Source organism: Myiozetetes cayanensis, unplaced genomic scaffold, assembly GCF_022539395.1.
Source record: "Myiozetetes cayanensis isolate MyiCay16 unplaced genomic scaffold, myiCay2020 scf2-11, whole genome shotgun sequence".
NCBI classification, from domain to species: domain Eukaryota; kingdom Metazoa; phylum Chordata; class Aves; order Passeriformes; family Tyrannidae; genus Myiozetetes; species Myiozetetes cayanensis.
The window spans coordinates 110322703-110344231 of NW_026087411.1; the positions used below are offsets into that span (position 1 = coordinate 110322703).

Consider the following 21529-nt stretch of genomic DNA (forward strand, 5'->3'; position numbering starts at 1 on the left):
TAATGGTTGTGTACTGATCCCACAGTAAGATGATAGTACTGCAAAAGTAGAGGGTTTTGTGCTGAGCAAGTTCACAGGCACCTGTGTTTTCCCAAGAAATCTTGGAAAGTTGGGTTGTGCCACGTTGCTTAGGTTTGGTCACATTGTGAGCTTTCTAATTTTTGGCTGCTTCTGGTTCCCTGTTCCAACCAAAATGAGGCTATAGATGAATTTTAAGTGTGGAGCTCATCCCACCCAGCATTCACACCTCAGCTTCTTGTCACAGGCTCCCCTCCCAGTCAGTGCAATCAGAGACTTTCAGGGAGTGATCACTCTGACCTATTTTAATTGTCTGCTTTAATGTTATATAAATTGCACCCTAAAGACACCTGTTTGTTTGTACTGAGTACAAAAAGAGAGTTAATGTAGTTGTCAGCATTGCAGCTGTCCGCACTTGATCAATGAATGCTGCCCTTCAAACCATGTTTAAACTTAGTTGTGAAGGGATGCATCTGACAGATGATGCATGTCTGTGTGTAACCTGGATGTGTAGAATCTCTTCATAGTCAGAGCAAATAAACAGACTTTAGGGTGGAATCTATCCCACATAATGCAGATATCTGAAGCAGCTTAGTTGAGCTGTTATTGACTACAGGAGGGAGCCCAGAATGACTAGAATTTAATTCTGTGGTTAATACATACACACATGACACTAAATCCAGCCCAGGGAAAGACACATGACTTTTTTTATAGTGCACAGCATACCACAACTCTCTCTGAGACCAATGGCATTGAGCACGTTGGATAAACATGTTGCTCGTTTGCATGTGTAAAGATTGATTCTGGTTTCTACCCAGGCACCCACACTAGGAAACCTGGCCTTGCAATCATGCTTTCTTCTTTTGTTTTTCCCTGCTATGCTTTTGGTGTTACTGCTAAAATTTAGGGAAAAAATAAAGAAAAAAAATCTGATAAAATAAAACTCCATGCCCTACTCATAAGATTTGTTTCTCAGAGCCAATACTCATGAAGGAGATTGTGAAGTCAGTTGATCAAATGAAGTCAGTGTTATCAAATAGAAGTATATTACCTCTGCATGTGTTATACTTTGCAGGGTTTTTCATCCAGGGGCATTATCATCACAGTCATAAGAAGAATAAAGAACGGGGGAGTGAAGAGTAGGCAGAAGAGTGAACCTTTGGCATTAACCAAGGGTTGTCACCAGATTGATTCTTCCTTTCTAGACATCCAGGTTTTTGCAGAAGAAACTGGGGGTAATTCTACCCTATAACATGGAGATTATCCCAAATTGCAACTGCATCCAATCCTGTGTCTAAGGCAAACCTGTTGTACCTTTCTCTCTAGCAGACTATGCCAGAGATATATGTAGTGCCAAGGAAATGGACACTGTGTTTCCAGTTATTCCCCTTGGGATGAACACATTATGATCTGGTTTGGGTCTTCTGTGATGAAAAACATTATTTTTTTTTAAACAGTTGTAGGCCAAGTTTTGAGTGCAGCTGGGCCAGTTCATGGTTACAGATGAGCACTGTGTGAAACAGAGTGATTTCAACCCGAAACCAGGCAGAACACGTTGGCTTTGGCTGGATGTGCTGGGAGTTATGGAGTTCATAGGAAACCAAAACTCAGAAGGGGATAAGCCCACAGAAACCAAAGCAAAAGCAGGGATTTGCAGGAGTGCCTGCAAGCTGAACCTTCACTGTTGGGTGAGTTACCCCACACCTCAGTCCCAGCAGCTTGGGTGTTCAGAGCCCCATGGTGGCCACAGGTGCTGCCAAGGCACGCGGAGCTTTTCCTGATGGTGCCATCCAAGTGTTCCTCCTCTTTGATGTTTCATTGAGTCAGGATAAAAGAACACAACCATCTTCTCCAGAGCTGAAGTATCTTTTTGAGTTTCATTTTGCTCTATCCATGTCTCTTTACCTCCTCACATTGCTGCTCTGATCTCTGTAGCATTCGAATCCTTCGTTCTGGTCCCACACACAGCCATAAGCTGTAGAAATGCTCTTGCACTGTCTCAGCATTTCTGGTGCCAGCACAAGTAAAGGCATTTGTGTCTAAACCTTCACACCAGCCTTCTCTAGAGAACTCAGAAATTAAATGCTGCATCCCTGGAAGTGTTCAAGGCCATCTTGGATGGGGCTTCAAACAACCTGATCTACTGAAAAGTGTCCCGGCCCATGGCAGGGGGATTGGAACTCGATGAGCTTAAATGCTCCCTTCCAACCCAAACTATTCTATGATTCTATAAAAACTGCTGCAAACTGATGCTAATTTAAGTCCTTATATTCCACAAAGTAGCAAGTCAAAACTTTTTTAGCCATGATGAGCCTCACTCATCATAGTGCTACTCCTTGTATTTCTGGTTTTGCCCACAGAGCTATTCATGCATAAATTTAAAAATATTTTCCATTATTCAAGTTCACTTTCATCATTCAAGTTCACTGTGAGCTTGGCTTTTGTTTCCAGCATCTTTGTAGCAAACATTAGCTAAGATTGCATTTGTCAGGTAATCAGATTCCTGAAAAGCAGTGTTTAATTGCTGTTTCTAGTCACAGCAAATTCAGTGAAGATACAATATGGAAAGGAGAATTTTCTTATGTATGCTACATAAAAATCATGATGGAATTATGATGACTACAGCTAATGGAATAATTCACCACAAATAATTTATTCAAATGTAGCCTTTTATTTCCTGCTGAGGGAATAGCTCTGAGGTAAGTGCAGTTTCCTACACCATCCTGGCTTGGACAAATAGCATTATGAACTTTTTTGCCCTCTGGCTTATTCATGAATAACAAAATTTGAGATGTGCTGGTCAAGCCAGTCACATGGTGCTATTCCTGTCTTCTTCATTGAAATATTGCTGCTGCAGCCTCCAGTACAAATATCCAGGTGCACATATTTAAAGTTCTGTTCCTCTTAATGCTCTTCCACTCAGCCCTGAAATGTCCTGTCCGAACCTGTTTAGGCCTCTGAAGTTCATTCATAGAAATGTCCAGATGGAAGCTGAACCCAATTAATTCAGAAGTAAATCATAACAAATATTCACTTAATTAAAAAAAATCCCAAAGTCAGCAACTTATATATATGTGGAAGGTGCCATACTTGTCATTGAACCAAAAGTATGTGATGTCAAGTCAATCACTGGTGCCCAAATTTTACTCCTTGCTTTAACAAGAAAGGGGAATTCAGTTCTTAATTAATTTTGTCATGATGGGCATAATCTTACATTGTACATTCAGACCAGATGGACTCCAACACCGACCTTCTTCACTAGGGAGGATTAATGGCACTGCAGCTACTTAACTGTGAAATTTCCAGTCTGATGTCATCCATCACCAGTGTGTTACAATGCTCGCTCCAGACGGGGCTGGTTCCCTGTTATTGGGGTTGTCTGACACTTCCCATTACAAGACTCTGTTTTCAGTTGCTCAGACCTTTGCCAAGCTGTAACCATTTGGATTTAAATTCTTCATGCTGAGTGTCTGCCTCAGGCTGAATTCATTTCAGAAAATGTCAGCCGAAATCAGAAAAAAAAAAAAAAAAGGCATAAAAAAATCTGACAACCTTTCTGTGAACTGCTCTTTTGCCCCTCGTACTTTGCAGGAAGGACTTGACATCTGGCAAACAGACTGACCTTTGTGTCAAGGATGAACATGCACTGAAAGTCTCTAGGAAAACTCACAGAATCCCAAAACTTGCTAAAGTCTCCAACCTTTTGCCAAGCTGCAAAGTGCAAGGTGCAAAGCCCAGGTGAGATTTTTATGTCACACACAGCAGATGTGCTTTTGTCTAGGCTGCTTCTGCTGTTGTGGGGTCCAAGAAGGTTCATCATCAGCATTGAAAACAAAAGGAAAATCGTGACTTCTTCAGTCATTCTCAGACCTGTATGTACCTCATCTTGTCTCTGCTTGATCCATCCAGAATTCAAGAATTGCTTGGATGATGCTGTCAGGCACATGGTGTGATTCTTGGAGTTGTCCTATTCAGGGCCAGGAGTTGGACTTCAGTGATCCTTGTGGGTCCCTCCCAACTTAGGATATTCTGTGATTCTATGATTCTGTCATTTTCTCTCTTCATCCATGTGGCTAAAGAGAAGCATTTTTATTATTTGCAGTATTTGTCGTTCTAGATAACCCACATCTCACTTCCAGTTCTCACTTTATTCCTACATTACTGGGTTACTAACCTACAGCTGCTGGCACTCCATTCTGCTCCTTTTAAGCAGTCTACTAACTCCTAATTGTCAAGGCTGATAGTCTAATTTTAGTCCTGACACCAAAACTCAGTGGAGCAGAATAGACTAATGGGATCCCTGTATTAGTTAGCATAGCACTTCCTAAAATCCTAAAAGCACTGTTTATATTAATTGTCCTGAAGACACTTGAAGTAAATGGGATGAAGAACAAGAAATCATAGTGATAAACAACTTACATGACCTTCTCATTGATGGCATTTTGGCTGGAAAAAGGATTTCATCCTTTTGCTATGTCCAAAATTGTTGTACTCCAGAGATACCCTTTGATATTCCAGATCATGCAATACACTTCCACATGAAGTTCAATATTTAGTTCAACGCTTTCATGTAAATCTCTGAGCTGGACAAATTGCGAGTGAAGGAAGCAAAAGACTTCCAGGAATCTGTTGTGAAAAGGCTGATGATTACAGCTGAGATTCCTCCTGTATGAGAAAACCATCCCTTGGCTGATGGTGTGGCTGCATCTTGGAACATCAAGCACAGTGTTTATGTAAATCTGAGTGTTCTTCTGCTTGTTCTGCTGCAAAAGCCATTCTCCCTGGGACACAGAAGGAAATCCAGTGAGACAAGGTAATAGAGATGGAAGGCTGCTAATGGAAAGATTAGGTCTCTGGGCTGTCAGACTTGTCTCTCTTAAGCACATGTTTATGCTTTAAGTTAAATAATACAGCATGTTTATGCATGTGAATATATATATGCTGCATATGTATCTGAATGTATGAATGGTAAGATGCTGTTCTGTGCAAGAAAGTCACATCAGACTAGTTTCACATTTTTATGTATTATATTACATTTCATTACATTTATATTACAATGTAAAAGGTTTCTGCCTTTCCCCAGAAAACACAATCTTAACATTCATGTGCTCATGTTCAACAAGCCTGTACACACACAGGATCTCGGAGAGCAAGTTGGTTTGGATGTTACCAGGATTTTCTTGCCCTGCAGATGGTTTCTGTGCCTCCTAGCTCTGGGTAAAAAATGTCCTTTCCATTGTTTCAGTGCTGGACCCAAGTCCTGTTGAGGGAATCAGTGGGTCAGGGTTCCCACTACTCAGTGTCCTTGTCCTTTTTTCCATAAAAAATTTTGTATGTTCCTGTCACTGTACTTAATAAACAACTTTAAAAAAAACAAATTTAAGTCTATTCTACTTTACCAAGTCTTACTTTCCTGCCCTTTGCAGACCTTGGTATTACTTGCAGCAACCTGAACTTGGTGCATCATAACTGCACTTAGAGATCAGGTCTCTCCATTTGTTTCTTTTTGTCGGAGTAAGAATTTATTTCCTGGTTTGTGTCTGCTAACTCTGGGACAGAATTACCTTTGTGTGTTTATTTTCTGTGACAGCTTTTGTAAAGCTCTTTGGAAATACTTTATAGTCTTTGAAAATAATAGAAAGGGAGGGGAAGGAGTTGATTGTGCTTCATCATCTTCTTCATTGTCTTCCCACTTCTTTTGTTCCACCTTGGGGGGAAGAAAGGACACTAAAGGAAGAGCTCATGCCTCCCACTGAAGCCTTTAACTGAAATGAGCCACATCTGGTGGGTATTTGTGGAAGCAATGCATGTCAGCAGAGTTTTCACAGTCCTGAGAGGAAATGGCTGAGTTTAGATGTGCTGATTTTATTGTATATTCCTGGATAAGATGATAAATACTGACATAAGAAGCCAGCAAGTCGATTTATTGATTTAAATTCTGCTTCTTGCTCTGTTCAGCTCTTCATGTGTATTTTTGGATGATCAGGGAGAGTTGGAGGCAAAAGAGAAATTCCTCCTATGCTTTTGGCAGAATGGAACTAACTAAAAACCTGCTTGAAAATTATACAGAAAACTTCCAACTCAATATCTGCTCTTTATACTGAGGAATCCCCATAGTAGTTGCTGCCAGCTGGGGGTAAAAATTGTCTGTTTTGCTGCTTTCTCCAGCAGCAAATGCACTTCTCACTCCAGCACTGCCCATCCTGTCTCCCTTGCAGCAAACCTTAAACTAAGAATTATGATAGGAACTGATAGGTAAAGGGGCAATTTTCCATGACATTTCTATTGATTATAAGTGAATTAATCCCAGTCAACCCCATGCAACAGTGTCAAAGACTAAAAAAAAGACTACAAGCTTAATCAGAAAACAATTTACATCTGAGTAATTGCTGCTTTGATACCACTGTCATTACTCATGATGTTACACTGAGCAGTATTTTGACTTTCAGGGGTTGCTGGCTGGCAGAGGCATGTTGGGATTCAATGTGAGCAGGATAACCCCACCAGGGATCCATCAATCAGAGCAGAGCAAAGCCCAGGAGTTCTCAAAGACATCCAAATTGGCCTGCTCAAGGCCCAGCAGTGTTTTTATGAAGGAAGGTGAAGTTGGGGAGTTCAAAAGAGCCCTGTTTGCCTTTGTATTTGACAAGACAAATAACTGGGATTGTGCTTGGAAGTGGTGAAAGCAAGCTCCACAGGGATTGTGGGCTCGCTCTTGCTGGAAATGAAGTTTTTTTGGAAAAGTGAGGGATGCAATCAAAGTCAGAGGTTGGGTTTGTTCCACTAAAATTGGGTTGCTATCCCTGCTCGCTTGAGGAACTTTATTGATGTGAGTAGTCCCACTGAGAGTACGAGTATTTATGTAGCTGAGAGAAACTAATGAAATGAACTCAAGTGAAAAAGGGATTGTTCACATGCCCGAGAATTGTATGACAAGGGCCCTAATCCAACCATTGTGGTTTAGAGATTTGCAAAATTACTTATTTTTGCTATTGAGTCTATGTCAGTTTTACTAACTCTTCACACATTCCAGGCTCTATCCTGAAATCTACCTTATTTGCTCTGAATTTCTGCTTCCAGGACAGACATAGCAACATACTGACCTAATTCTTCAGGTTGTGCAGCTGTGTACTCACTATTTTAAGAGATAAATGGATAACAGTCTCTCCATTCTGCAGTGTAAATTGACCAAAACCTCTTCATGTCAATGAAGCGACATGAAGTTGTGAAAACTGAGAGCCTGGGGCTAAATGTTAGCTGCAAAAAGACAAGGCAGCCATTGCATTGGACTTTCAAAAATTATTGTGACCTTACAATATTTTCAGGTAGAAATGGTGATCTAGTTAAAAAAACCTTATGTCTAGGGCAAAAGGACTTTGTTGATGTTCACTGGGGTCTCACAATACAGATCTTGGTGGGCTGCCCAGGGCCATCATGTTGTTCAAACTGATTTTTCTCAGCAGGGATGTTTTCTGACTTTTCAGATTTTTTTTTTTTTTTTTTTTTAATCAGGGTTGTATTTTTGAAGGTGTCTGTACTCTTGTTGGCTGCTGGACAGCTGTATCACAAGGATTTCCCTCTGGTATAAAAGACAGAGCTCTTCTGTATCAGTGTGGAATGCAGTAGCAAATCACTGTACAGTGGCCCATAAGGATACCAGCTACCCTTATAAACTTTTTATAACTTAGGAAAATAAACATGTGGTTTCAGGGCTCTGCATAGTCAGTGCTAGCTGACTTGGAGCTTGCTTTACAAAGCTAAAAAAGAAAATATTGGTAGAGCTAATAAATTTCTGAGGGAATCAGCGAATAGTGTTTCTGAAAGGTCTGAAACATTTGATGGTTTGTGGATAACTTTGTATTTTATCTCTCGAAGCATCATCCAAGTTGAGCACTAAAGTTGCAGTGTTGTGATCTGGGAGCTCCTGTGGGACACCAGCCTCACATCAGGTTATCCATGGAAAGACCTGCTAATCCAGGGGATGTGATGTGCTCTCTGCAAGGCCAGCAGACGTGTCTCTCTCACTCAGGGAAAAAATAACTGGTCGTAGCAGCAGCAAGAAAGCAACCAGATCTATGCAGATATTTGGTAACTCCTTTTGTATTAAATAACTTTTTTTTTATTTAAATAAATCTAGTAGTTTAAAATCCCTAAGCTATTGGGGATGATCAGAATTGGAAGGTGCAGTTTGTGGTAATGGATACCTGTCCATCAGGTTGTGTTCACTGTTATTGTGCAGCCCCACCTCCTTCTCTAGATGCTGTGTAAGCCACTTCCTCCCTAAAGAAAAAGTGGGGGACGGATCTTTGGCAAACAGAGAGCAGAAAATAGAAAAGAACAGTAAGAAAAACTCATGCCCAGGTTGCATGCCACCAAATCCCCAGATTCTAAGAGTAAATGAAGCAGAGAAAAATTAAACTGGTGTGCAGATAAATGAAGATGTGGGAAGCTCTAGTTCCATCTCCTTCCCATGGGCTGTGAAGTGCCCTTACCAACACAGACCCTTGCACTGTGGTGTGCTGGGCATGGGGGGTTTCAAACCTTGTCTCCACACGTGGCAAAACTTGCATTTGACAAATCTGTTGTGTCTTCTCTGTTCTGAGCTGCAGCCTTTGCACAAGAAAGGGTAAACAGGCTTTTGGGAGGCTTTCCTAGTGACACCTTCACTCCTTACCTCAGGTGAACATTGCAGTGTGTCCTGCCATGACCTACTCTCTGAATTGGTGAGTGAAATTCCTGCAGATGGAGTTATTTGGTTTAGGGTGAGAGACTGCTTATTGTGTGCCTGTGAACTTCTGGCTCTTGGTGGAGTCTCCCTGAACTCTTTAATCAACAGTTATAATGGTGGGTCCACAGGTCAAGGTGCATTTTGGGATCAGTCATCCCTCCTCTTTCTCAAGAACTATCATTCCATTTGTGACCCAGTCTTTACAGAAAAGCAGAGTAACATATCTTGGACAAATACTGAAACAAGAAATATGCCTCTTCCCTGCCCATCTGAAAGCCTGAGCTAACCAGAGGCATGACCCAGTCCCTTGGACACTCAAACACAACTGTGTAATAGATTCCATGCTCAGCTGTTCTGTGGCTCAGCTGACAAATCTTTCATAGAATCACAGAACGGTTTGGGTTGAAATGGACCTGAAAGTTCATCTTGTTCCACCTCCCTGCCATTGTCACGGACACTAGACAAGATTGCTCCAAGCCCCATCCAACCTGGCCTTGGACACTTCAGGCAAAAGGGATCTTTCTGGTCCTAGAGACAAGAATGACAAGGAACTGAAAAAAAGAAAATATTTTAATTTATTCCTTCAGATGGGAAACTGAGGCAGAGAAGGATTAAGTGACTTGCATACAGGCAGACTGTAGCAGAGCCTGGAATAAATCCCAGATGTCTGATTCTCAGTTTAGTTCCTTAACCACAAAATCACCCCTTGCTCATATCAGAGCATCCCTTGTCACCACAAATTGAGGGTCACAAGCAGTGGGGACAATAGAGCTGGAGGTCACAGTAGTAAGAACACATTTACTCTGTTTAGGTAAATTCCCTTCCTGATAAGGCCATTAAAGATATCAGTGCTTTCACCTGAATGTGAAAGGTTCTGCATTCTCACTGTCAGTCCCTCGGGTCTCTGTGTATTTCTTTTGAAAAGCCAAAGCAGGAGAGTTACAAGAATAATAACATTCATTAAAAAAAGCAATAATAATGGAGCTACAGTGCAAGAAGGAGGTGAAATTAAGTTTGGATTTGTAGCCTGCAAACGGCCGTGTGAATGCTAAAACATTAACTCTGTTGTTTAGCTCAGATAAAATTGTTTTGGTGCCAGCAGAAAATACCTTTCTTCAGGAAGGTCTTCTGGGCTCTAATTTGGAAATTCCAAAAGACTTATATGTATCCAGTTGTGCACTTGTAAAGAGGTGAGAGACCTGCCAATAAGTGATTTACAGTATGTTTTCCCATGTTTTACATTTTGGTAATTTCATGTTGCAACTCAATACCTAATAATGTAAAATCCAGCTCCTCCAACTAAGCCAGGAATGAACTCATGGAGGAGTGTCCCACAGGGAAGGGCATATACTTCATTACGTGTCTGTGTGCCAGCACCGGAGACGCAAAAACAGTTCCGTGGAGATTTGTCCTGTAAGGTCAACCCCCAGAATTGAAAGGGTTGGCTGAATTCACCTCTTGCTACTGACTGACTACAATTCCCAAGACTTGGACATCACCACGGAGTCTGCTGAGGTCGGGCTGCTGAACCTTGGGCTCAGATGTGCCTTTAGAGGAAACTACCCGTGAACTACAACTCAAGAGAAACCTGAAGGAAAGTTGGAGAAATGCACAATTCCTGTGTCAGCATGATCAAGAGAGCACAGATCAACATCTGAACCATGAGGTGGAGTGTGAACTGACTCCTTGGGCTGAATACCCCCAAGATACAGATCTGCACAGCAGCTTGTGCCTTGCTATGGGACAGGAGATCCCATTTCAGGCACACATTTGATTTTAAGATGCACAAAGTGGTACAAAAATAATTTAGGGGTCAGAGAAAATGTGCTGCAGTGGAATACTTAAAAGATCTTTGTCTGCTAAGTTTGTGAAAAGCAAGGTTGTGATGTGATTTGCTTATGCCAGATGAATTATCTTCATGGACATAAACAGCAATAGCGAAGATCTGGTCAACTAAACAGACACGTAACAAGAGTTGGTAGCAAAAGCTGCATCCAAACTCATATCCTAACAAAAAACAACGGCCACATTTTTAACTATAGGAGTGATTAATCATTAGCAAGAACTGTGAATGCAAGTGGGGGATTGTTCTTTTTAATCAGGTTGTGGGCCATCCAGAAAAAAATGGTCTACCTGAGCACAAGGCATTGAAGTCACTGCAAGAGGAGTAGAGGGTCTCTAAGGGTCTGTGTTGCGTAAATAGTTTCTTCTGGCTTAGACTGTGTGGATTTACTCCTCCTTCTGAAGCCTGAAAGGCATAAACCAAAAGTTTCTTATCCAAACCTGTGTGTAAAGGATGTAATTTCTCCACCTTTCATGCTCTCTGAAATCCTGAGGGTACCCCAAACTCTCAGCTCTTCTGTTGTCCAAATTGCCTGACTTCATCCAAAAGACCAGGGTTTCCTGCCAGCCTGGGCTCATCTATAAGGAATGAAAGAAAATAAGGAAAACCGTGGAACTCTGATTAAATTTATCATTCAAGAGGTAGAGACGAAAAATTGCTGTTTGTGTTCAATGACTGCTAAATCTTTTTCTTTGTCTGAGGAAATTTCAAATGAACCTCTGCCCCTTCCAGATCTTAACATGACTTGTGTTGTTGCCATAGTTCAGTCATGGTGGAAAAATCCATGTTATAAATGTGATATTTGGCTGGCTCTCCCAAGCATTACTAGATAGCACTTGTATGTCAGGTTCTGTTTACATCTCATACAGAGAAGATTTTAGGCAAGTTGTTATTGTTTATCCCTGTCTTGCTGGGGACAAAACTAAGTTACAGTTTTTCCAAGGCCATATTGCAAATCATAGAGAATGAGAGACTGAGACTTAAAAGTTCCTTCCTCCATATCCAGGAGTTTTTGGCTTAGCCACATCACACAGTCACACAGCTTAGTGCAAACTTCCTGAACTACCACCTTGGTACTTCTGGCTCATCCTCACAGTGATCTTGCTGCTCCCCAGCCCTATCATCTAAAGGATTCCCACCCCATTAGGCAACAAGAGATCTGACATTTATGAGGAACTCAAGCACACATGATGGAAGGGGAGAGGTGTTTTTGTGCTACATTTATCATCCACGGGGGTGCTCGGTCTCCAGGTTTCTGATTTGGAGCTACATGGCAGATGAAGCCTCTGCTCTGCTGAAGACTCTGTCTATGCAGATAAATAAAACTGGTCAGATTAAATGTGCTTTGCACCCTTATGTCCATCCTTTCCCTGCTAAAGGCAGTTCAAAAGGGTGGCCACAACAAAATTTTTTATCACTAGCAGCCCCTTGCTCATGGCCACAGACTATGTTATCACTTTAAACAATGCAGATGGTCTTGGCAGGTTCTGGAGCTCACAGTTTTATTAACATTAAACTTCTATTTGCCAGCATACACCATGCCTGTTTGTTTGTGAAATAAGGATTGCAGCATTACCTCTCTCCCATTTTTGCTGTCTTTTGAACTGCCTTGTCAAGCTCTCTGGTGGAAGGGTCTCCCAGTCAGGTTTACATACAACACCTAGCTATGGTTTCATCTGCATCCCGTGGCAGGTGCTGTTTGAGGATGTTCCTATCCCAACAGCAGGACACAAGGAGGAGAATTCAGTAATACCACCTTGGACCCTGGGAGCTCTCAGTGGAGCTCAGTATCTGGGCAGAGATTACTCAGCAAGGGAGTTTAAAATTGCTTTTTGGCTAAGAAAGCAAATCCTTCAGTGTCAGTCGGAAAATTGTATTTTTGATTTATTTTGTTTAGATAAGGGTTAGGACGACCAATTCAGAGCCCCTTTATGCTGTGATGTGGGTGGAAGTTTGTTCAGCCTCTGAGATAGAGCAGTTGCTCCCTTCCCTTCCCCTCACCACTTCACCCTCACTGTGTTTTTCTGTAACATATGGGCCTAATTCAGGTTGAAGACTAAAAAAGTTTGCACAGCACTGGATAAAAATTATGGCTTCTTATAATGAAATCTTTGTCAATGGAAACTTTAAATAGCAGCTTGGCTTGTGACTTATGGGGAGTCTGATGATGGAAATCAATTAATCATCCCGTTTCCCAAAATCTGAACAGGAGGGCACACTTGAATCAGAAAGGGGCTCCCTTTTATGAGCTGCTTGCACAGCTTCAAGGCTTTCACTGAAAACCCCAGGAGCATGAGTGGGAACAACTATGTTAAGACTGAATGTTTTTCTTTGGGAAGAAGAACTGCAATAGAGATCCTCTGTTGAGGAACATTTGGGTTTGTTTGAGGGGGCTTTTGTTGAACTGGAGGTGAGTGCCTTGCAGTCTTGAGCAAAAGGGTTTCAATTTTTAATAAAGGTACACTGGGTAATTTTATTGAGGTCTGCTAAATCTTACCTGGGGATAGTCAGGAGGGAGCTGTTGACTGGCTTTATCTGTGCTGGGCCAGCTTGGTGGTGCACACCACCAAAAAGAGTGGTAAAAAACTTGGGATCTCCTTCAGGAATGTGGGAGACATCACGTCTAGGACCTTGGCAAGGCATGGGGCATATTTATGTGAGGTCCAGATCTAGGCTGCAGTCCACCATTTCAGTAGCCTGGGGCTACGATTATACTGTTCCACATCTGTTTATTAAAAGAAACCAGACCATAATTAGAGCAGTGCATGTAATGGGTTCTCTGGTTCAAAGGGTGAACTAGAGTGTTGTGGGGACAGCGACATGGGGTTGGATGGGACCAAATTTGGAAGGAAGAGGATCTGTCTGGGTCATCTCAAAATGTTTTGCTTGACCTGAAATGACATGTTTTGCCTTTTCTGAAACTGCTTAACCCCCTTCTCTTTCTCTTTATATATAGGAACTTTGAAAACTTGGCTTAAATAATTTTAAAAATTAAACCATCCACACACCCTAAAACAGCAAAACAAGAAATCATGTAATACATACTCTCAAAGCTATTTTATTAGCATCTCATTCATATTTCATACTCTATCTTGCCATAGAAAGGGATACTTGCCCATGTGATTATGCCATGACAGTCTGAATTAATTTGAAGCAAACACATTACTCTCTTCCAGAATATCCAAATCCCAATTATGCTGCAGAAGAGTTCAGTCCTCCCCAACTTTTCTTTAAAGTGGAACAGCAGTCCTCAAGTCCTCTACTTATTTGACAGAAACAAGTTAGATGACTGGGGCAGTCAAGAAAAGAAGGGACAAGGAACCGGAGAAGCACTGGAGCAAAGGAGCCGGAGGAAATCTCACCATTTGGCACAAGGATGATTTCCTTTGTCATCCTGCTTGCTTCCTGCCAGTGGGTTGACTTCAATGAATAATGGGAGATAATAATTTTGGTTTCTGCCTGGGGTGGAAACAACTGACAAAGCGTTTAATGGAAGCTGACAGTTAAGTACCCAGCCACAGCAGTAAAGTGTCAGACAAAGCATATGAAAATAAACAGCCCAAATGAAAGCTATTTCTGAGCAGATTGCTGGCACACTTTCCCAACCCCAGGCAGGTTATCTGAGATGGTAATTGCTGCCAAAAAATTCCTCCTCTTCCTTTTTTTTTTTTCCTTTTAAAATACCTTATGAGATTTACCTCAAGGGACCATAGAGCATGTTTATGGACACGCTTAACTTCAAAATAAGCAAAATCAATACCAGAAAAAGCAGAGCTGTTTTAGAGACCTTATACTAAGTTTGTTTGCAAGTTTAAAAAAGTTAGTTGCCTCACAGCAGCTCATATATAGTATTTGCTTATATATATGTGTGTATTTATGTATTTAAGAGGTAGAGGCTGGGGTTAGCTAGAGATTGAAGGAAGCTACAGTGCCCAGTTGTCTCTACCTTTCTGTAAGAGCCCAAGCCAAAATGGTCTGGGGACATGATGAACTACTCCAACAAGGTCAGCAGGACCTATGCAGCCAAGGTTCCCATCCAGTATTTCTGCACTAAAAACTTGCCATCATGAGCTGTACTTTTGATGTCTTTTTTGCCAACTGTGCACGTTAGTTCTGCTTGTGTTGCTTTCAATCTTGCAGAACAGTTAATCAAAGCTGATGCAGGTTATTGAATGTTGCCTCGTGTTTAAAAATAGGTTCATTGGCTTTGTGGCCAGAAGGGACTGCTCTGTTCATCTCATCTGACCTCCTGCATATAACACAAGCACAGGATAAGTACTATTATATGAAGGTTAATGTACACAGTGCCTTCATTTATTAGCTTTCTACCTCATTTATTAGCTTACTTGTGAAAGCAGGTGACTGAGAGTCAGCATTCCCGGTCCCATTCTTGGCCAAAATGGGCTGTAAAATGGTTATAATAATATTTCTCTGTCTGTGATGCTTAACCAATTCATGCACAGAAAAGGCAACAAGGTTGTGGTGACTTAACAGTTACTGAAAAGAATAATCCTGTTACAGCAAAAATAATAATCTAAATGCCATAACCAATCCCCTCCCAAAATCCAGGCTTAAACAAAGATTTAAAAAAAAAAAAAAAACAAAAACAAACTAACTAACAAAAAAACACAACTTGAAATTCTGAAATCTTGGCTGCATTAAACCTTTAAAACGCTGGAGTATGCATTTTCCATTTCCAGGCTTGACTCTGACACCACATCCTTGTGTTCCATTGGTGTGATTCATCTGCAGATACCAGGACTGCATAATTCATCACAGATCTTTACTATAGATATAATTCCACTAAATCCTTTAGCCTAAAGAGCATGAAGCCTTCTTTAAGGTGAGCACAAGAGGTACTCTTAGGTGGTGCTGCTCTGGTGTGGTTTGAAAGGTGGTGCCTACATGTTTTGTGGTGACATCTGCAGTGGAAAAACCCAAGATGAAATATATAAGGAGACACAGAAGGAGCAAGTTGTGGCACCACACTCTTGAGGGAAGGCACTTGTGTTGGTTAGTGGGATGAAAGTAAGAGGTGGGAAGTGGTTTCCTGGCCATGTACAAGGCATCTCTATTTTTCCCATTTGCATTGGAAGTTAAAACAGCACATGAAATTGCAGTTCTCCAGGTCTGTGTAAAAGTGTTGGGGACAAATGGCTCTAGAGATGTGGGCATTGACTTTCCAGTGTAATGTTCTAGTGTTTTATTGCATTTACTTTTTGATAGGTTGGTCTCCAAAAGCTCCACTTGGAGATATTTTTAGTGGGAGTTACCTAGAGGAGAAGGGGTCCTAAACCTAGTCCTGTCCATACCTCAATGCCCTCAACTCATTCTGTAGTGCCTCTGCATGCAAAAGACTCCTGCAGCAGTTAAAGCTGGTAAAGATAAAGGCTTGAAAGGACAATTAGGTAATTTAACCTGAGTTTTAGTGTATCTGAAGCCCTTGAATCACACCCAGATCTCCTACACTGAGCATGGTATATTGTGTTTCAGGAAGACGTCCTCCTTTGGTCTGAAGAGGTTAAGAGATGGAGAATCCACCACTTCCCTTTGGTAGTTTGTTCCAGTGGTTAACCACAATCCCTGTTAGAAATCTGTACCTTATTTCTAATTGGAATTTCCCTGGCTTTCAGATCTTGCTGTGCTTTTCTATTTTCAGCTACAAAGCCTTGTAATATCTGCTATTTCTTCCCTCAGAGGTATTAATGTGCTACAATCATGTCATCCCTTTCAGTCTCCTTGTCACCAAGCTCAACAGCTTGGGCTCTTGGGGTGGAATTCACTCCAAGTGGATTGGTTCTTTGGCATCTAACGTTGAAGGCATCTCTGAGTTTGTCTTGGAGTTCCTTCAAATTTCAAAACTCCAGTCAAACATATGCTCAGAAGTGCCTGTTCTGGCAGGTGGCACCATGCCAGCTTTGAGCAGTGGGATTTCTGTGCTCTGCTGGAGAAGACCGGAACAGTTAAAGATGAGATCGGTGCCCACCTTTGGCACAGAAGTTTTAAGGGGCAAAGCACTTACCTTGACTGTGGAAAACCTGGACTTGAGGGGACTAAACCTCATCTCCCGTGTCAGGGAGACACATCGGGCTGTGGAGGTGTTGAAGTATAAATGTTCCTCTTTTGAAGGAGTAACTGGAGGAGCATGGTCTGGCAGAGAGCAAGCACAGCAGATGCACATATTGACACTTCCCCAGGTTTCTCTTCCAAATTCCAACAATTTATGGCTCAAGAAGCTACTGCCTTTTTTTTTTTTTTTTTTTAGTAAAACAAATGGGATTACTTTTACATCAAATTGTCCAGTCTCTCCATGATGTGAATTTTCAGCATTCTATTGGCAAGTCCTAAGTCCTACAGCTTAGCTGTGTGTCCTCTAAAAAAAAAAAATTATGTATTTTGGTTTTACCAACTGCTAACTTTTGATATTCCATCATTTTTGCATTGGAATAGACAGGGAACAATCGATCCCACTCACTTTCCCCACTTCATTTGTTTTATACAACTGTATAAATCTGCCCTCAGTTGCTGAAGTTTGAAGATTCCTCATATTCTGTGATCCTTCTTGTTGTGATCCTCTCATCTGTTATAATCTGTTTGAGAGCTGCACATAGTATTCAAGATACAGGTGTTTTGTGGATTTGTATTGCTGTTACAACAGAGTCAGGTAATAATGTCTCTCTACTCCTAATAATTCCTAACATTCAATTTACTTTTTTGACTGTTACTAAGAATTCAGCATCCATCTGACCTGTCCAATGGGGTTAATTTTGTGCTCTCATTTCTTAGTGGTAATGGCCAGCTCTAACCCCATCATTTTATATGTGAAGTTAGAGTGGTTTTGCCCATTGTGCTTCAATCTGGCATGAGTCTGGTAATGAGAAAGCTCATCAGGCCACGATCTGCTCAAATCAAGGAGAGCTCCCAAAGTTCCCAAGTGGCTACGAGCTTTGTGGTCACACACCACCAGTGGGCAGTGGGAGTCAGTGTGATCCCTCTGGCAGCACCAGGCTGACCATGTGATCCTGGGCACTGTTTTTACTCTCTGGTGCAACTTGTCCTTCCAGTGCAATCCTACAGCAGTAAGGGACACGTGCTGGGTCATCCATCATCTGCAGCAGGGCCCTGCTTGCAGCTTGCACAGATCAATCCAGATCAGATGGGACAGGATTCTGCCTGCATCCCGCTGCTCAGAGCAAGACAGAAATATTCAGATTAACAGAAAATTTTGCAGTCAACGTTTTTTCAACAATGATTTTCCTCCAGGGAAGCATGTGGTCCAGTTCAGGGAAGTGAGAGAGAGCAATTTTTTTTTCTTTAATTTTACATTTCAAGCAATAGCAGTTTTCTGGCTTCTTGTGCAGGTCACTAACAATGCTCCCCAGTGAAAAAAGTTAGCAGTTCCCACATCTCTAACTCACTTGACTTTAATAAAACCTGAAGCAAAAAAGCTCTAAGACCTGATGTGCATTTACACTACAGCCTTTTTTTGCTTTTCCAGTAGTATGAACTGGCCTTCCTACAGGCATCAGTGTCAAATCTTGCACATTATAAAGCGATCTGAATGCAAATAAGATCCAGCTTCATCCATGGATATGTCATCAGTGTGGGGAAGGACAGGAGAATATTGCTTTTGGTAAAAACTTCAAGACTTTAAGGCAACAGAGGCAGAGAGGAGAATTGGGAGTAGGCAGAAATAAATCAATGCCAAAGTAGAACTAGGATGGGTGTGTTCCTGAGGGCACAGGACTGAAATCCTGATTTAAGATTAGCACAGTGTAATATCAGTAGAGCGTAAAGAGAGTGACTTTGGGACTGGGAGATGGACAGTGCCAGAAAGGGGTCCCTAATGGAGAATTCTCTGTGGGGGAATTCATTGAGGCTCTGAGGGAGGGCTCCAAGCTTTAGTACATTCAGCATTTCTGTCAGTGAGCTCAGGATATAAATTTTGCGTCACTACTAAGAAAATGTGTTTGAGGATCAGTGAGGCCTAACTAAGAGTAAATAGGAGGATGACCAATAACTTGCTTGATAAACCAGGTCAGTTTATGGAAAATGCTCCAAATGAGCTGAATGTGAAAGCACAGGTTCAGGAACAAAAAATACAGACCATGTTTGCAAGCATGGGGTTGTCTCCTGCCCCAGGTAAAGGCTTTGTTAAGACAGTGCCTACAGGAACTGCAGGAGTTTTTCTCCTGGGCAGGGAGTGATTATGAACCTCATCACGGCCTCAACTTCAATGTGGTTGGGATGTAAGAGCTACATGTCACCAAGCACCTGCAAAGAGTTGTCCAGTCTGATTATCTTTTATGCCTTGGTCTAACAGTGATGTCAGCAATCAAAACCTGGCTCTGCTTAAGCCAAGTGCCAAGCTTTTCCACTTTCAGCATAGACCACCAGAGGAAATATAAGGCACAACTGCTCAGTTCTGATCTGGGCAAGCAACAGCAGAGAATGAACCACCTCAGTGAGAACCTGAGGCCCTTCTCAGCCCAAAGCTTTTAGGAAAATAATCAGTTGAATATCCGTGAATGGACAATGTTAGGAGGAATGGATAATGGATACGAAGAAATTGTGGGAGTTTTCACTGGGGAAGAGGGTAACCAGTAAGTGCCATGGACACATGTGATGGCAACAGATTCACAAATGATCTTGAAAAGGAAATTATTAGTGAGGAGTTGACATTTGCTAATGACACTATTTCAGAACAGACAATCTTGTCTGTGAAGAACATCAAAAGAAATTTATTTCACTGAGAACCTTGGTGTTAAACTAGCAGATGAATCTGAGCACAGGATTGCCAAAGACAATCTCACAAGTGTTAATTCTGGTCCTGGCATTCATCCCTGAAGAGATTAAAGCATCCCTGAGAGAGCATCCCTTTCATTTTTGCTCAATCCTTATTGCATAGAGAGCTCTGATATATTCCCCCTCTCCTACTCTCTCTCTCTCCATATGTTAAAGATTTTTAGGAATGTACCTTTTTTGCAGCATCTTTTGCTCCCAGATTTTAACACAGTCCTCATGCATTTACCATAAATCTCTGGAAATACAGCAAATCCAGCAAAAAACTTGTTGGAAGCAGGAACTCACTGGAAGCAATTTTTACATATGTGTGCAGTCTTCCTTGCCTGGGCCCAAGAGCTGCGCGATTAACTGGATGAAGAGAAAATTTCTCTATACCCAATGTCAGCAAAATTCTTGATTGAAGATATTTTTACACTAACAAGTCCTCAGTGTCTACTGTATTCAGTTTAAAGGTGAATCACAGCAAGGAGTAAAATGGAAGAAATTGGCTAATTTGATAAATCTTGATATTTTTGTCTATGGGGGGAAAAGATTTCTATGAAGGTGATAGGAAAAATAGAGAAAATTTTTGTGAACATTTATGTTTATATGAAAGTCTTTATATGCTTTCCACTAGTTCTATCACCCGGCAAAATTTTTCAGCAACTTTGCCCGTTCACAGTTTTCTTTTTAAATCTCACATTTCCCCTTTACAAAACTCTAACCTCAGGCTCTGAAATCCTGTTCTATTATTTACCTGGTCTTCATTTTCTAGAATATTCTGCTTTCTCAAGAAACTAGTCAGCTTTGGGGAGAGTGCTCCTTAGTGGTCGGGCAGTTTGCTGGGTAATAATATCCAGTAGCCACAAAATTTTGTCACTTTTTCTGTTGTGTCCTGTGGAGTTATTGGTGCATCCTGTGGTCCCAGGATAAGGGAAATTCTAGCACAACATAAGTTTCGAGGCATAGGAATGTGTCCTGCAAAGGCTGCTGGGAACAAGAGGTGTGGGAGAGGAGGGCATCAGAGTCATAATTCCTCTTGTTTCTAGTGCCTCTGCCAAGTTTTGGTCCAGAACAGTGTCCAGGGAGCCCTGTTGCCCTGTTGATCCAGAGCAGCAGAGAGGCAGGACTGGCCAGGGAGACAGTGCATTCACTTCAATTCTTTCTATGCATAATTCCCAATTCATTGTAGTCTTCCAAGGAAGTCTGCCTAGAAGGCATGCCTTAGTCAGGACAGACAGGAATAAACACAGATTTCTACTATGAGATAATGAGGTTTTCTGTTTTTCCTCTGTTCTTTTTTTAATAATCCATTGTGCTTTATTAGTCTTTTGGTGATTATTGAGCACTGGGTTAATGTTTTCAGAGAACTATCCACAAACCCCAGTCATAGCTAATTAAAGGTACTGTGACATATATATAATTGGGTTATTTTTATCCCATATTCATTACTTTGCATCTATCAGCACTGAATTTCTTTCAGTGCTGTGAGATCTCATCAACAATGAGTATCACTCAGTGTCATGAGATCCTAATGAGATCCTATAATATCCAAACTGTGTTATTTCATGAGTCACTGTTTCCCAGATTTTATGAATATGTTGAACAACACTCATCTGTGTGGAACTTCATGTGACCTCCCTCTATTACATAAGCTGACTCTTAATTCTATGTCTTTTTACTCAGTTATTAAGTGGGAAAGATGAGATTTCAGTTTCTTTTTTAAGCCTTTTGTAATCTAAGTACATTGCATTAATCAATCTTAATATCACAGTGTTCCCTTCAAAACGCTCTACAAGATACATGAACTAAGTTTTCCTTTTGCATGTCTGGGTTCAGCCTTGTGGCTGGGAAGTTATGAGAAGAACAAAAGTGTTAGAAAGAAAGTCCTACATTTCTCAACATGCCCCTCTTACTCATGTCTTTGGGGTGGGTGCAAGCATCTCCTTACCAAGTAGACTTGGGCATAACCTTTTGCTGAAGGAGGGTAGATTAAATATTAGGAAGAAATTCTTTACTATGAGGATGGTGAGGCCCTGGCACAGGTTGCCCAGAGAAGCTGTGGCTGCCCCATCCCTGGAAGTGTTCAAGGCCAGGTTGGACAGGATTTGGAGCAACCTGGGATAGTGGAAGGTGTCCTTGCCCATGGCAGTGGG

At 41.5% G+C, this 21529-nt stretch overlaps 1 long non-coding RNA gene across 2 annotated transcripts in view; it reads left to right on the plus strand.

Annotated features, from left to right (window-relative positions):
- The window catches only part of LOC126640015 (uncharacterized), a 39215-nt gene that overhangs the window by 11366 nt on the left and 6320 nt on the right, over positions 1–21529 (plus strand). Inside the window, exon 1 of one of the 2 annotated variants that reach the window (XR_007628925.1) lies at positions 8665–8741. The exons of the other annotated variant lie outside the window; for it this stretch is intronic. This is a non-coding gene — a long non-coding RNA (uncharacterized LOC126640015). Of the gene's footprint in view, positions 1–8664; positions 8742–21529 lie in introns of those variants that run through there. 2 annotated transcript variants of the gene reach the window in all.